Source organism: Malaclemys terrapin, chromosome 14 (assembly GCF_027887155.1).
Source record: "Malaclemys terrapin pileata isolate rMalTer1 chromosome 14, rMalTer1.hap1, whole genome shotgun sequence".
Taxonomy (NCBI): Eukaryota; Metazoa; Chordata; order Testudines; family Emydidae; genus Malaclemys; species Malaclemys terrapin.
The window spans coordinates 28,515,983-28,533,468 of NC_071518.1; positions in this window are offsets into that span (position 1 = coordinate 28,515,983).

Here is a 17,486-nt window from a genome sequence, read left to right on the forward strand (position 1 = left end):
GTCTGCAAGCGTGAAAAGAAGTAAATGCCAGTCAGACTGTATGGCAGTTTTGTGCACAGAACGACTTCTGCAGAACTCTTCCATGTCAGTGCTGGGCTGGCAGCTTGTTCCTTTAGTTTAATGGCCGTGATTCAGCTGGTAACTGGATGAAAAATTGCAGCAGGTTTCCCTGTTATGATTCTTTCATGCATCTCTGTCAATGGCAGTTTACATTCTGGGATTGAGATCATTTGTTTCCTGCTTGTTCACAGCTTCAGGCTTTTCTTGTTTGCAACCATGAATTTACAACCCTTTCTCCCCTCCTAGCAAACTGCATCTAAAGAGATGAAGGATTATAAGGCTTAATACTTTGCAGCTCGGCAACTTTAGCAGAAAGTTAAAACTACTGTAAAGGGGACGATGACTAAATACTCCTATGGAGGGAAGAGAGACAGAGAGAAAGTGTGTGTTGGGGGTGGGGGGAGTGTAGAGAGAAGCATAAAATGCGAACGAGATGGTAGGCTGAGAAGAACTGTTAAATCCCCCTTTAAAAAATCCCATTCTTTACGGGTTCATTCCCCAACCCCACTCTGGAAATGTTAACCAGTAGTCTTGAAGTCTAAGAAATACATTGAGAGGCTCCAAAGAATTAGTGCTTTCTACGTTCTGAAGAAAAGGGCTCTCCTGTGTCCATACCATAAATAAGCAGAAGCACTTAAGGCCTGGTTCAGTGTTAAGTGAAGTATTTGGGACTATTTTACACTTGTGCTTACAGATCTCCAGCCGGAAATAGCTACGTTAATACTCAAAGACACTAGTTGATCTATCTCAATATCCTAGGTATTCATATATACTCACTATCTTCAATGTATTTATCCCCAAGGCCCCTTTGAAGATAATTTCCATTGTACAGATGAAGAATTGAGAAACTAAATGACTTTTCTAGGGTTCCACAGGGAGTCTGTGGCAGAGCAGGGAATTAAATCCTGGTCTTCCAAGTCCCAGGCTAGTGCACTAATCACTTGGCCTTCCTTCCTCGCTGACTTGGAATGTCTGTTCTTCATTCCAGATAAAGGTGGGAAGAGGGCCTAAAAGAGGTAAGGGAATCAGTCTAAGAGTGGGAGCTGGGAGTGGTGGAAGAAGAGTACAAATAAGACCCAGGATTAGGAAGTAGGTGAAAACCACACAACCCTCTTTGAATGGGGTTACTATTTTAGTGTCCCTATTTCAAGCATGGAAGAACCCCACGAACAGATTCCCACCAGCAGGGAGGCAGGAAAAGGATAACCCATTTCTGCCAACTGAGCCACGCCATAGTCTTCAAGAAAACCTGATGCTAAGCATTTTTACTCTTAAGAAACAGCCTTTATAATTGGGATTTCTAAATAATCCTTCTCAAAGGGGATTGCAGCTGTAATCAATTTGTGGAGGACTGTTTTAATAAGAAACTGCTCCAATAGGATTAACTATGAGACCCTAGACCTCTTTCCCCCCAGTCCTTAAATTCCGATTTGAAACATTTAGATACCCCATAAATTATTTATTGGTCTTACAAGGTGTCATTCAAGCAAAGAAAATGATGCTTGACAAGTTGAAAACCATAGCCATTTCCACCAGTTTGTTAACAGCTTCCCCCAGACGCATGTAAGGTCTTGCTTTTGCCCTGTCCTATGAGGACATGAATTGTATTCTTGCATTGTGCCAAAAGGTGACCCCCAGGGAGGTCCTGAAGACTTTAACCACCCAGTTTGCTTCAGGACCTGTTATTTTCTGACTTCCTCACAACTGGTTTATGGATAGTGCGAGGATAGGAAGTTGAAGGGGAACAAATTTTCCCTCAAATTCATAACAATCTGGTAAATGGGGGAACAAACTATGCTCCGCATAAAAATAGATGCTTCTTTTGATTCTGAGATATGAAAATAAACACCTAGAAAAAATAAGTATGATGAAAGGCAGTACAGGGTGAGCCTAATACAGGCTTAGGCCAAGACAAGAGAAATCCTCCCTGCTACCTTGGAAGTGTCTTGCTCCTCCCCTGAAAGAAGAGCTCCTTGCAATATTCCAGGCAGGAAGTAGTAACACGGGAAGGTCTAGCAGAGACTCTTTAGGAATATTGGTAATTCTCTCCATGGGATAGCTACAAAGAACACTAGTAGCAATGGTCTGAAATGTTACAAGAGGAGATTCAAAACAAATGTTTTTTTAAAGGGCCAAATCATGAGGTGCTTACATATAGTAAATCTACACACAGTCAGGATGTACAAAATAAGAGGCGATCTGCATGTAACAATTATTTGCATCGAGGCCCATTACAATTCCTGGTAGAGATAGTTTCATTGAGCTGTCAACTTTTAGATCTTTTGTTATTTGAAAAAGGGCAGGAGGCCACAGGCACCTGAAAACAGGCTATTGTTCAATACTTTCCTGCCCCTGGGACTGTGTCAGATAGATGGTCTCCTCCTCTCCGAAGCGATCTAAAATGTTGTGCTGCAATGTTGGCAGCCTTCTCCTAACGGTTGGATCCTTTTTGTCCTTTAGGCCCAGCGGGTTCTCACACTCTTCCCCCTGACATGCCCCATCATTACTTGCCCCGGTCCCTCTGGAACTTGAGGCCATGATGACTAATTCATCTAAGAATGTGTTTCTCTCTCTTCACAGGCACTATGAGATTATGGATTTGATCCATGTCTATCCACAGTGCAGCCCCTTCTTTCTACTATGCCATGGTTTGTGCTAATATATCACATAAAGCAATTAAAGAAAACGGTTAAACAAGGACTTCAAAGTGTGAAGTCCTGATTTATAACATTTACTGATGTATAAGGTAGTAGCCTAGCTGTACCAGATCAGTCAGTGTTCAGCAACAATGTAATAAAACTGTCCGGGGAGCAAGCTGAATGTCTTTTTGTGGGAGTGGGATCTAATTTTGAAAGGGTACAGTTTCCACAGATGGAATATTTGAAACTGAATCCACTCAAAAGCACAGCATTGGAGAAAGAATAGATGCACCCAAGTACGTTCTTTGTCTGTCGGACTTCCTGATATAATTTCAAGTTCACTGAGCTTCTTTGATGTCTGTGCTTCTGAACAGACGATTGTTGAAAACTCTTCTTCCATTTTGTTCTAGTGTATGTGACACAAACATGCACAACAATTAGCAATATGACTTAAAAGATGTGAGGAGTGGAAGTGTGTGTGTGTGTGCGTGTGTGTGTGTGGTTCGTTCGTGTCAGACTTTCTGCACGCTTACAAACTGCTGTTTTTTAACAGAAAATCCCTTTGTGTTGAAAAAGGAGAATAAACAAGAGAAAAATATGATTAAACAAAATTATAAGAGCAAGTCATATGCATGAAAATACTTCAGCACTCTATTTACTCTTAATCTTTGCTCAGAAATATTATATACCTTTAAATTATTTAAGATGCCACATGCCACACGTCTTTGCTTGATGAAGCACTATACAAAATAGATAACTGTACAGTAAAGATATTGGTGGAGATGTCACTGAAGTGCTAAAGTTTATATCTTAACATAGGGAATTTGTTGTTTCTATTCATCTACAAGAAAATATTTTCAAGATTAAGTATGATATTTAATCCCTTGGTCTAGTAAATCAGTAAGGATAGGAAATTCTGTGCATTGATTTCGCAAAGATATCCAAATGTATAGGTATGCAATTCTTTTTCCTTTGAAGAACTTATTTATATGACTGGCAAAGAATGTAAGTGGTAGGAATAGGCAGTCATAGAGTTACAGTAAATCCCCAAAGGAAAATCTCTCTCTTACAGAGCTTCGCTTTGCATCTGACAAACATTTTGCACAAAATGCCTGAAAATGTAGGCACTTCTGTATGTCAGAATTTCCAGGAGCTGGGGAATTCACAGGTTTGGTAGGATTACACCATCCTGGTCCTTCAGAAACAAAGCAATTTTGTGGTTTTGGGGATACACAGGGAGGTAAATGAGTTTACGACCCATAGAAAGTAATACAATTTAGTGTGTATGTGGAGGGGGGGATATGAGGAAATCCTTGTGCTGCTATGGGAAAAGGAGCATGTTGGCCTAGAAACCCTTTTTGTTTATAATTTCATAAACGAAGTCAGTAGCCTGAGACAAGCCTGTCACATCTATGGCTTTGAACAAGGGTCAGTGATGGATAACTAACCTCCTCTCCCACTTTTATCAACAAATGTCCAAAAAGGCAAACAGCAGCAATGACATCCTGCCCAAACGACCAAGAGTGTTTCATTTTCTTTGCACTTCTGTTTCCTCTGTGCCTTTAATCAGGGCCGGGGGATGTAATTGCTCTGTCTGGGCACAGCTTTAGGCATGCTGTGCAACTAACAATTAGTTTAGAGACTGTGATCTATAAATTTTGAGAAAAGAGTAAGAGGATTTGGTGAGCTTGAGCTATCCTTTCTAATGAAGAAAAATATCACACCGGAAGGGACCCAGAGTGTTATCAAAGCAACTTAATATCATCTGGTAGTGATTTGTAGACCCCGATAATCTATTGTGATCATTTTGGGTGTCAGGGGGAGGGAAGTGCACGTGCTCTACTGTTTATGAGATTTCCAAACGATGGCCGCCATCTGTGCAAACGCCACTAATCTCAGCCACCGTCTTCATGGCAAATGGCTCCACATAATGGTCTGAGAGAAGGGAAGCAGTACAGGAATGTATGGCTATTTATTGTTTATAAAAATAAACCAACTGGACCAAGATGTATGTAAGGAATTTATATCAAACAGCTGCAAAAGCAAGTTGCTTTGATGGGGAGGGTGCATCGGTGATGCAATTGGACCACACTGAAAGACATTTCTATTAATTGTAAATCTCAGACCATATTTGGCTTGGATTATGCCACCACTGTAGCCCTCTTAACTCCCAAACTTGCACGAGTTTTACTAACGATTTAAAAGTCTATTTAGTTAAGCTGGTGTAAATCCTTGTGTGGACACTCTTAAATCAGTTTACTTTGACTTAGCTTAATTCACCAATTAAATCCACTATCTAAGTCGATATAAACCAGGTTTAAAATCAAATTAAAAGTGTCCACACAAGGGTTTACTCCAGTTTAACCAAATAGGTTTAGTGATTGACCATGATTTTAGTGAAACCAGTGCAATTTCTAAGAACCAAGCAGAGCAAGGGCACACATTTAATATTCAGCTTGCAATGCTCATCCCTTTTATGTGTATATAAAAACTGCTGGGATTTGGAAATCCCTCCTGATTACCAGGCAGTCAGCCTGATCCCTTGAAAGCTATTTCCTCACTTCTCAATGAAGAAAACAATGCATCAACCACAGAAGGAATCAATATTTCATTTTTTTGGATAAAGACTCATAAAATAAGATAATAAAAATGATAAACTATGACAAGGCAAGAAACGAAATGTGATTTCATTGTATTGGGTCCGCATGACAATGTGAGACAAATAGAGAGACAGACAGACAGACACACACACACACACACACACACACAGAGGGTGGGGAGTGAGAAAGGACAAAATCCTTGGGTATGTCAAGCCTGCAAAGCTAGTTTACCAGATTCAATTTGACATTGGAGAGATCCACACTTATTTAGCTGTTAATGGGTAGGTATGTCTACAGCAACCTCTGGGAAATCCTTTTCTTTGGTCTACATGCTTGAGAATAGTTACCTTCTCTTTTCATTAGAGCTGCATGCACTTTGAAACACCTGCCTCCAGGAAAACTCTCCAGCTGATCGGTTCTAACATGAGAATTAATTCAGACTGTTACAGTGTATGGGCAAGGCTCCAAAGAACAGTGCATAGGCATTAGGCTTTCCCATAATGTGAACTGGCAATGATTGCTCTTTTGGGAATCCCGCTCAGCTAGAATTCAAGCTGCTCTATTTGACAACAAAATTTCAAGGTGTGTGTCCTTTCCCTCTAAACAAACAGGCCGTATACTCCAAGGCCGAGGTACATAAAATGGTATAGTTTGTAAAGACAGCACAGGACAACTAATTTGTCAGGAATTGACTCACTGTACGTTTGTGAGTATTGCTTGTATAGACTGGCAATAGATACAGAACTTTGCAGCTGAAGGACAGACATTTAATTAATTTGAACTTTCAAAACATGTGGCTATAAAAAGTGGCAAATAGATTTCTGAGTGCCTGGCAGACTCCACATACGGGCTATTCCCGAGTTGGAGAGAAATGAGTTGCACGTGACAAGCTATTGTATTAATGTGGATGTAAACTCTTGGATATGGATATTAGATGTTAACATACAAAGTGAAGTTTATATCTCAGGGGCCATGTCTACACGCACATGTTGCACTGATTTAACAACGAGTTTAGTTAAAATTGGTGAAACATGTGCGTGTAGACAAGGCCAAAGATACCACACACTTTCAGAACTCCAGGAAGCAAGTGTCCAGCCAGAAGAAACTCTCTTAACTCCTCCCCAGACATTTTAAAATCCTTTGTTAAGAGCATGTGCCTAGGCTGTTGCTCGGAATCATAACCATCATGTGGTCTTGTTTACAAAACAAAAGAAAGGTTGTCTCAATTCAAGTATCAATGTCCATCCTACATAGAATCATAGAACTGGAAGGGGCCTCGAGAGGTCATCTAGTCCAGCCTCCTACACTCAAGGAAGGACTAAGTATTATCTAAACGATCCCTGTCAGGTGTTTGTCCAACCTGCTCTTAAAAATCTCCAATGACAGAGATTCCACAACCTCCCTAGGCAATTTATTCCAGGGTTTGGAACTCTGACAGGAAGTTTTTCCTAATGTCCAACCTAAACCGCCCTTGCTGCAATTTAAGCCCATTGCTTCTTGTCCTATCCTCAGAGGTTAAGAACAACAATTTTTCTCCCTCCTCCTTGTAACAACCTTTTATGTACTTGAAAACTGTTATGTCTCCTCTTCTCCAGACTCCTGCTAATACATCCCAGAATTATGTTTGCTTTTTTTGCAACAGCATTACACTGTTGACTCATATTTAGCTTGTGATCCACTATCACTCCCAGATCCCTTTCTGTAGTACTCCTTCCTAGGCAGTCATTTCCCATTTTGTGTGTGTGCAACTGATTGTTCCTTTCTAAGTGGAGTACTTTGCATTTGCCCTTATTACTTCAGAGCATTTCTCCAGTTTGTCCAGATCATTTAGAATTTTAATCCTATTCTCCAAAGCACTTGCAAACCCTCCCAGCTTGGTATCATCTGCAAACTCTTTATGCCATTTTCTAAATCACTGATGAAGATATTGAATAGAACCAGACCCAGAACCGATCTCTGTTGCAAATCCATTCACTATGTCCTGCACATTGCCCACAGTCACAGTCCTGTGTAGCAGGAAATGATTAATGGCCCAGCAAACTTGCATGACAACAGCCCCAACAGTGGATTTTCCAACTCCAAAATGATTTTCCACTGACCGGTAGCAATCTGGCATTGTGAGTTTCCACAGTGCAATCACCACTCACTTCTCCACTGTCTGTGCAGCTCTCATGCTGGTGTCTCTGTGCAGGAGAGCTGGGGTGAGCTTGGCCTACCGATCTAGGAATGTGGCCTTTCACATCTCAAAATTCTGCAGCCACTGCTTATCATCCCAAGCCTGCATTACGATGCAGTCCTACCAGTCAGTGCTCATGTCTTGTAGGGTTACCATATTTTGTGCCTCCCAAAGGAGGACACTCCACGGGCCCCCACCCCAACTCCGCCCCCTCCCCAAAGTCTCCGCCCCCTTCCCTGCTTCCCACGAACATTTGAGTTGCGGGAAGCCTGAAGCAGGTAAGGGGGAGTGTGGGGGGGAGGAGGCGCGGCCCAGGCTGGCCCCGGGCCCCGGCCGACCACCCCCGGCCCGCCCAGCACTGCAGTCCCCGGCCCGGCCCCCAGGCCCCCGGCACCACACCGCCGGTCCCCGGCCCGGCCCCCGAGCCCCCGGCCCGGCCTGGCACCACTGGCCCGGCCCCCGAGCCGCCGGTGCCGGCCCCGCCGGAGCCCCCGGCCGAGCCCCCGGCCCGGCCCCGCCGGAGCCCCCGAGCCCCCGGCCGAGACCCCGAGCCCCCGAGCCCCCGGCCGAGACCCCGAGCTCCTGCCGGAGCCCCCAGCCGAGCCCCCAGCCCGGCCCCGCCGGAGCCCCCGAGTCCCCGTCGGAGCCCCCGAGCCCCTGGCCCGGCCCCGCCGGAGCCCCCGAGCCCCCGGCCCCGCCGGCCCGACCCTGGAACCCTCGGCCAGGCACCGCACCGCTGGCCCGGCCCCGGAGCCGCCGGCCCGTCCCGGCTCCGCTCCGCCGGCCCGTCCCGGCCCCCAAGCCCCCGTCCCCCGTCCCGGCCCCCCCCGATTTTCCCGGACATGTCCGGCTTTTTGGGCTTTCCCCCCGGACGGGGATTTGGGCTTTCCCCCCGGCTCCAAATCCCCGTCCGGGGGGAAAGCCCAAAAAGCCGGACATGTCCGGGAAAATCCGGACGTATGGTAACCCTAATGTCTTGGGCCCAGAAGCAGCGCTCTACCACCTGCAGCTGCTCTGTGAACACCACACCAACCCTCCACAAAATTGTCACATTCCCCACTGATTCATTTCTTCGTGCGACTCTGCAAATACACCTATGACAACAGTGCAGAGCTGTGCAGGCTCCAGGCTTCCGTCAGAGATGATAGATAGTGAGGAGGCCGGGCAGGTTCATGGGATTTTTTTAAAATGGAGTGAAAATTATGGGATATAGATGACATTAGGGGATGGAAAAAGTTGCATCCTAGGAAGTTGACCTCTTGCTCCCAGGCACCCCTGCATGACTTGTTTCTGCACCACCATGCGCCAAAACTTCCCAAAAGACAGTGTGCTGGATGGTACCCAGTTTCACACTGGGATACCTACCCATGGTGCACTGCACCTGCATCGACACAGCCACTCCTGTTCAGTACACACAGCACCAGTACAAGGAGCAAGTGCACAAGTGATATGATAACTATGACAGTTTTATAATGACATAATTTGAGTTGGCAAAAATTTGGAGTGTAGACATGACCCTCAATTTAAGAATGGCTTGTATTGATTTAGCTTAAATCAATTCCTTGTGAAATTCAGCTAAAGTGATATAAGCCAACCAAACCCAATTTAAGAATGTCTACACAGGGGTTTGTGCCATTTAACTAAAGGTCCATTTTTAAATGGAATTAGTTAAACTAGTCCAAGTTTGTGTATAGACAAGGTCTCAAATGTTTATTTCAGTAACACTGTCTGTTTCATAGCTTTATCAGTTTTGCTACAAACTACCAAAATCTAGTCTACACACTGGTAGTTTTTTGGGGTTTTTTTTGTATCAGTAGAACTATTTCAGTTAGGGGTGTGATTTATTAGTGAAATAGTTATGCTGGTACAATGCCTAGTGTGGGCACAGTTATATTGGTATAAAGATACCTTATACCAATAGTGTTTATTCCCCTTTCTTTATGGGCATAAGCTATACTGGTAAAATCATCTTCATACCATTATAACTGTGTCCACACCAAGGGTGTTGTACTATTTTAATTGCGAGGAATACAGTTGTGAGGAAGGTTTTGTGCTGTATGGACACTTGTCTGCTAAGAACTGGATTGAGACCCTTTACATAAACCACTGAACAGCTCTTCAGTTGAAACATCTTTCGGTCACTATATGGCTGGTATTAGAACCAGTGATATAATGAAATGCTGTGTCTCCTTGCCAGTCCCCTGTTTCATCCAATTGAATGCAATATGCTCCTTGCTTTTAATCTCTGTCCTCATCCAAACCAAAACACACTGAACACATTCAGACACAGTACAGACCTAACTGGTCTTTTACAGCTAGTCTATGCTACAAAGACTTTGCCGTTATAGCTATGTTGGCAAAGCCTCCTAGTAAAGGTGCAGCTTATATTGGCATAAGGAATTCTTTTGCTGGTAGTTAATTCACCTCCCAGAATAACAAAAGCTACACTGACAAAAGGAGTCCATAAGCTGATGCTGGTTAGGGCTGTGTTTTTTTCACACTTTTAACCAACAGAGCTATGCCAGCAAAACTTTTTAGATGTGGCCTCAAAATAACATTGGCCTTGTGGCCTGTCAGAAAAAGTGTGACTAATGCAGAGGATTTGGGCAAACAGTAGTTAGATGTTTTCCCCCACCATTTGCAGTAGAAGTTCTGCATCTTGCCCTACAAGACCATTCTTTCATTTCTATAGAACTGATTATCTGACCTATTCCACAGAAGTCACCACACACCTTCAGGCTGAAAGTTGAGGTATTCACTGGTCCATAGGTGTAATAAGTAGTTTATATTCTTTACAGGAGCATTGACTTAGATATCTACAGGATTGGCCTTAGCACTTCTGATGCCTCAAAGCAGACTAAATGATAGTTAACTTATATGGGGTCAGAAATGAAAGACAGTGTTTGTCAGGGGATTTCATTAACAAAAGAGAAACGAGGGGTCAAATTCTGTCCTCAGACGTACATGCCCCTATGTCTCTATCTATGCACCCATTCCAGGCTTTAGCTCTCTAGTTTCCACTTCCCTGGGGTGAAATCTCATGATTCTCCCACTCTTTAGACTGGGTCCCTGGGGTGCAGCACCCTGTGTACCAACCCTGATTCCTCAGCAGCTGGGTTCAAGCCCTATAAATCCTTCCCGTTCAGAGCTGTGACCAAAGCATGAATACAGTGACATAAAACACAGTATTGTTTAATCTCAACAGGAGGAATTAAAGCATAGCAAGAAAAGGGGTTTTTAACACACAAACAGCCTACATGCATCTGTTGTACTTAAAGTCTAGGTAGGTTTAGTTTATCCACCCACTCCCACTTCTGAGGCTGGGGTTCAATCTGCTGCCTCCTTATTCCTGTCTTTATCTTTCACGAGCTCAGACACACAGGTTTTTACCTACTCCAAAGTTCCTTATTCCAGTTTTCCAGCCTGGATTCCCCCTTCTGTTGTGCCACGCCCAACAGTTTACCATCAGTTTTGTCTTTTATGTATTGGGTGCTACCTAAAGCTTACGGTCTGCCTTTCTGCCTAAGTGCAAGACAACTTCTGCCAGAATTATCCCTTGGTAATTACAGAGCCAACAACACAATAACAATCAAACTAACAGATACAATATATAATATTAATAAAATATTACAGGGAGTTGCCACATCCTTCATAGCACCTTTCTTTCAAGTATTTTAGAGACATTCATTAAGATCACAACACTCCTGCAAGGTCTGACAAGCAGTTGTAAGATCCTTTTTACACATTGGACCCAGAGAGATTCAGTGACTTTCCCAAGGCTACGCAATGAGTCAGTGGAAAAAGGAAAAAAACAAAAACAAACATACAAAAAAAAAACCCCCGGGGGAATCTGCTGTGATTATTCGATCATGCTCCCTTTAATAGCTGATCCTGTAGCACAACACTCATTATACCATTAAAATATATCACCTTATGTACGGCTAGAGGAAAAGAAGAAGAACGAATAAGATTGGGTTTTGAATAAATGTTGATAAGTTTACTGTATAGGGGCCAGAATCTCCCACCCATCTTCATGCCTCATTTCATGAAAAGTTCCATTGAATTAAAGAGTAAGCACTACTTAACATAACATAATATGGTTATAAGTAAAAGAAAAATATCTAATTTTTCCCCCACATGAGAAAAATAGATTACAAGCCCAAGTGTTCAAAATCATAAATCAGGTCCTCTGAAAATCATGAGACTGGCTCAGATGTCAGGAGATTTTTAAACAAGAATCCAAATGTATCATTTTTTATTTTTCTTCTGGCTTTTGAATCTTCAGGGTACACCGGGGCCATACGTTCACACTTTTATCTGCAACCATAAAGACTTTTTAACTTACTTGGTTAAAAAAAAAGGAATTTGAGATTTTCACAATCACAGAATTTTGAGAGCTGAGGTTTTAACCTCCCCCCTCCCCCAATCAATTATTACAAGAGTTGCCAACACTGGGACTATTGAACAATATTTGCAGTGGGCCATCTTATTGATTTGCACTCAAGACCTCTCTGGCATTGGCATTTGCACAAATATAGGAAAATTGGCCACATGCAAAAAGAAAAAAAGCTGTTTTTAATCCTGGAGATACAGCTAGGGCGTGTTCTTATATTTATGCATGAAAGAAAAGCAGAATATTTGAATTAAGATCTTCCCTGTTGACCTGAAAGGACTACATGTCCCCTTATTACACCCCAGGCAAAAGAATCACGAAACATATTCTTCAACCAGATTTCTCTCTTTTTTTCCCCTCTAAGCTTCAACTTGAAGGTCAGGTAAGTCTTCAAAACTCCAGTATGCTCTCTACTCCCACACACTTATTCATCATCACTCATCCACAGCAGTGTAAAATACCACGTTTGCCAGTCTTTTAGGAATATGGAGTTATATTCTACTTACAATATGCTGATTCTGGATCACTGAGTGATTCTCACTATGACCAGCAGATGAAAGATTTTCCAGAGTATGCCAATGAATGACATTTTTTCCCATGAGTTATTTGTCAACCTTTCAACAGAGCACCATATTTTTCCTATTAAGCCACTTGGAGCTATCACCCAGTAGCTAGAAAGCTTGTGGCGCTTTGCTGGAGCTCATAAAGCACAAGGCAAAGTGTTGGTAACTCAAAAATGCACATTGCTTTAAATCAAATTTATTAAACAAGCGAGGCTGGCAGGATGTGAGATGCCCAATTGCTTTAGTAGAAGGATGACTAAAATGTTCCACTGCTGCAGAGGTTACACACACTGTACATGCTGTCTGGTGTGAAGAGGGAGAAAAGGAATTTTTCCCTAGTCAGAAAATAAATGTGCCCCACACAAGTGAGAAGTGGGTCTGTAGAAATAAAAAATCTCTTGCAGTCCCATTCACAGCATGATTTTTTGCATTTGTAAGGCCTATGCCAGCAAACAGGACAAAGTGAGCAGAGATAAAATACAACATTTGGAAATTCTTGCACAGCCCTAGTAAAAGGCTCATCACATAACAGAGAAGGGGATTTAGGGAGGATGAATTTGTTTTTCTAATAAAGGAACCAACTCTGCCACCTCCCCATTGAGTAGTACCTTACTACTCAAAATCAACAAATCCTGCACCTCCCTGAACCTTGATCATGCTTACTCCAGCTTGCCTGTCCAGACAGTCCACACCTGGGCAGAATAGGGTTCTTACCTCTTACTCCACTGCACGGTCAAGCAGTCCAATTTAAAAATAATATGAAAATACTTATAATAAATAATAAATAATAATAATGAACAATACCTAGCTCTGATAGATCCATTTTCATCCATAAACATCAAAATATTTTATAAAAGGAGGGAACTGTTATCTCCATTTTCCACACAGGGAAACTGAGCCACAGGGAGATGAAATAAATAAATAAATAGAGATATCCCATCTCCTAGAACTGGAAGGGACCTCAAAAGGTCATCAAATCCAGCCCCCTGCCTTCACTAGCAGGACCAAGTACTGATTTTGCCCCAGATCCCTAAGTGGCCCCCTCAAGGATTGAACTCACAACCCTGGGTTTAGCAGGTCAATGCTCAAACCACTGAGCTATCCCTTCCAATAATAAATAATAGGGCTGTAGCAGAGCTGGGAATAAACCAGTTCTCCTGAGTCCCCAGCACAGTCTGCTATACACTACACCACGCTGCCTTCTGATGGCTCTAAATGCAGTCAGCTCCTGCCTATCTACTATCCTGGGTCCCAATCCTGCAAACATTTACTCATATGAGTAGGCCTTCTTCTATCATGTGATTAGTCCCATTTATTTTCAAGAGGATTCACTCATGTGTCTAAAGATTTACAGGATTGATCTTTTTGATTGAAATTGTGTATAATCATATAGCCTGGTATGTTAACATGCTCAAATGGACACTGTTTGCTGCACCACAGCTGGGTGGGTCAGGGAGGGGAACTTTGCATGGCTTATGACATACCTGATGTGTGATAAAGAGAAACCGTTATTCCCTAGGGCTGGCAACTATCACAAGCACAAAATCCACACGTTTGGCCCAATCCTCAGGTGGCATAAATTAGCTTTGATGAACAATGCTGATTTGCACCACCTGAGAATCTGGGTCATCATTGTATTAGACAGAAAGTCTGGTTTAGACCTTGTTTGCCCTCCCCCAGTCTATGTTTACTATGAAAATCAAATAAAAATTGTAATACAGCAAGCCATTACCCCCCAAGGACTATATATATTTAAGCATTACCAACCCTATGCAACATAATTAACCATTACTTGAATTATGGATTGCAAACGGAGGGTGCCTAAGACCTTTAAGATCTAGCATTTGGCAGTTTAACCCACAATGAAGGAGCCCGTTTTTATAAGAACAGACTATTAAATTTAGCATTTTTTCATATTTTAAATTGCTACTTTTTCACTGTATGGTTCAATGGCAATTAATGTGCGCTTGTCAACAGTGCAAGATAACATGGAGCAGACAAGCTAAACTTTCTAGCTGACTTGTAACAAATGAGTTTGAATCCACTGGAAATTAAATCTGAGGGGTGAATTATGTGATGGAGGCTTTCAGGCATATGTCCAAGGCAAGAAAAACTGGATAGGGAGGGGGAGGTAGTTGCTCCCCTATGAAAGAGCTGGGTCATCCTACCTGGACTATCCCATAACAGTGGATGGCTCTCTGGCCACAGAAGTGACAATACATGCTGCATCTTCTTGCAATATGTTAGGCTGTTATAAACATTCATTTCCAGTAGTGATGTAAGGCCCAATCCTGCATTCCATGCACAAGCTAAACTCCCACTGTAGTCAAGGCTTGCAGGGTAATATATCAATAAAAAAAGAATTTTGGATAGCACAGAATTCTATTGGGCTTTAAATCAGAAGTAGACCGGGACCAAAATCCCGGAGCAGAACTTTTCTAAATTTTTGGGAAAGATTCAAAAGCTGAACCAAGTGTCACATCTTTATAACAGGCTGAACCAAAATCCTGGATTTCAAACTTTGGATCTTTGAAATCTACAGCCAAATTTTGTGGTATAAACCCATTTCACTTGTAAATGAAAAAAAAACCAACAACCCTGTAGCTGGTAAGGAAGTGATCTATATTGTTCTCAGTGTCTAAAATATAATTCTTTGTTCCTCAGTCCTCACCTTTCCTCACACATACTTCTCTGGAAACACTTCCGGAATGTTCCAGAATAGCCAAGGCAATTTGATCGAATTTGCCACAGAAGGCAGTATCATACCAAAACCACAGGAAAAGGACAGGACAGCCTTTCTGAGTTTAGACTGAACATTCATCTCAAAGTGGAGGCATGAGGCACAGCCTCCAAACCATGAAGATCCTCATTATTTTGCAATGGAAGGAAGACTCAACAAAATGGAGTGGGTTGCCCAGCCATGCTGTGCTAGGCTCCCTTTTCTCTCTGGCAGCAGGGCTTCCAAAGGGGGCCTGATGCACTTGACAGGGCCCACCTCACCTGCTCCCTATTCCTCTTTGAGAAAGGGTGGAGGGGGCATAGAATTACTGCTTCTTCTCACTGCCATCATTACTAACTCTTTCTGGGTTTTCAGGAAGAATTACTGCCAGTTTTGGAGGAGACCATGTCATGTAGAATGGCTGCTCCATGGCTTTTCCTCTCCTGTTCCTTTTGCCTGCCCCTTGGATCTATGGATCTCCAGGGAAGAGCCTATACTGACGCCAAGACCCAATTTCGCAGGTTCAAGAGCCTTTACAATACCCTTTACTCCCTCCCATATCCTACATGTGAGAAATGGGGAGGGGGGAACCCACATTAAGTAACCTAGTGTCATCCTCCTACTAGTGAGGGAACATATTTCAAGTCAACCGTTGTTCTGCTTGTGTAGAGATTGCAGGTCTATGCTCTCGGTAATGTCTACACAGGGGTTTGTGCCATTTAACTAAAGGTCCATTTTTAAATGGAATTAGTTAACCTTGTCCAAGTTTGTGTATAGACAACATCTCAAATGTTTATTTCAGTAACACTGTCTGTTTCATAGCTTTATCAGTTTTGCTACAAACTACCAAAATCTAGTCTACACACTGGTAGGTTTTTTTTTGTATCAGTATAACTATTTCAGTTAGGGGTGTGATTTATTAGTGAAATAGTTATGCTGGTACAATGCCTAGTGTGGGCACAGTTATATTGGTATAAAGATACCTTATACCAATAGTGTTTATTCCCCTTCCTTTATGGGCATAAGCTATACTGGTAAAATCATCTTCATACCATTATAACTGTGTCCACACCAAGGGTGTTGTACAACTTTAATTGCGAGGAATGCAGTTGTGAGCACAGACCACACAGGTAGAACACTGGGCTATACTATCAATTTATGCAGCAGATTTTTGCAGTGCAAAATATTAATGTTTCCAGCAAAAAGTAGCTCAACATAAGTTGGTTTGCCAAGTGGCGCTGCCTCATCTCCTTGTTTTTGCTTGAACTGGAACAAATGAACACGCTTCCATGACTCTTGTGCCTCCTCCCTGCAGCACCCCAGGACACAGGCTTTATCATGGGGTAACAGGAGATATATTTGTAAAAGTCTTACTAAAGTATTGACAGTACATCTCTGCAGGGTATTGCTGGTGAAAGCTTTGTTGCAGCCCATGGCCTGTTTCCTGTCTGGTTGGTGCACAGCATTACTCCAACCTGCACATGGGACCAAGATTCTGGTTTCAGTGATATTCATCTAAATCTCCATGGCTCTGGTGATCCAGTTTTCAGTGGGTCTTCTTGGTGCTACTTTTTTATTTATAGACCAGAGTTACATCAGATCTATACCAGCCTACCTGAGATCAGAATCTGGCCTACAAAGCTTCTTTACTCAGGTTTTATTCAGTGGATTAATGCATGTAGGGGTGAGTGTCACACCTAGTGTATTACAATAAAATGGCACAATTGTATTTTCAAATGTAAATTAAAAGTCAAACATGCAAATTCTTATTTAAAAAAACACCAAAAAAACAAAAACAAAAGGAAATTATCATGTGAAAGCTTCTCTGAAACAGAGCCAGATTCTACCACCCTTGTTCACACTATTCCTAATTCAAAGCCCACTGATGTCCATGGAAATACTCCTACTAAGTTCAATCGGCTTTGGATCAGGTCCGTTAAACCAATAGGACTGCTCATAGAGGGCCAAATGTGCTGCTCCTTACTCAACGCTTGTGGCAAAGCCATGGTTAGGACAGAGTAAGGGCTTGTCTGTACAGGGAAGTTGATTGGCTTAGATAGAGTGGAATAATTACACTGCTATAACTATATGTCAGTATAATTTGCCCTGTGGACACTCGATTCTGAATTAATGTGACTTTCAAGGTGAAATATTCATACCAGAAATAAGTCTCTTTTATTCAGGAGTACAGTATCTACATGGCATAGCCATAGTGGTATAATTATTCCACCATAACTCGGTTGGGCAATTTCCCTGTGTACACGAGTCCTAAGATACTACTCGGTGTGATCTAGGGAATTTGGGGCTACAATTTTTAGCCAAGAAAAAAAGTGGTT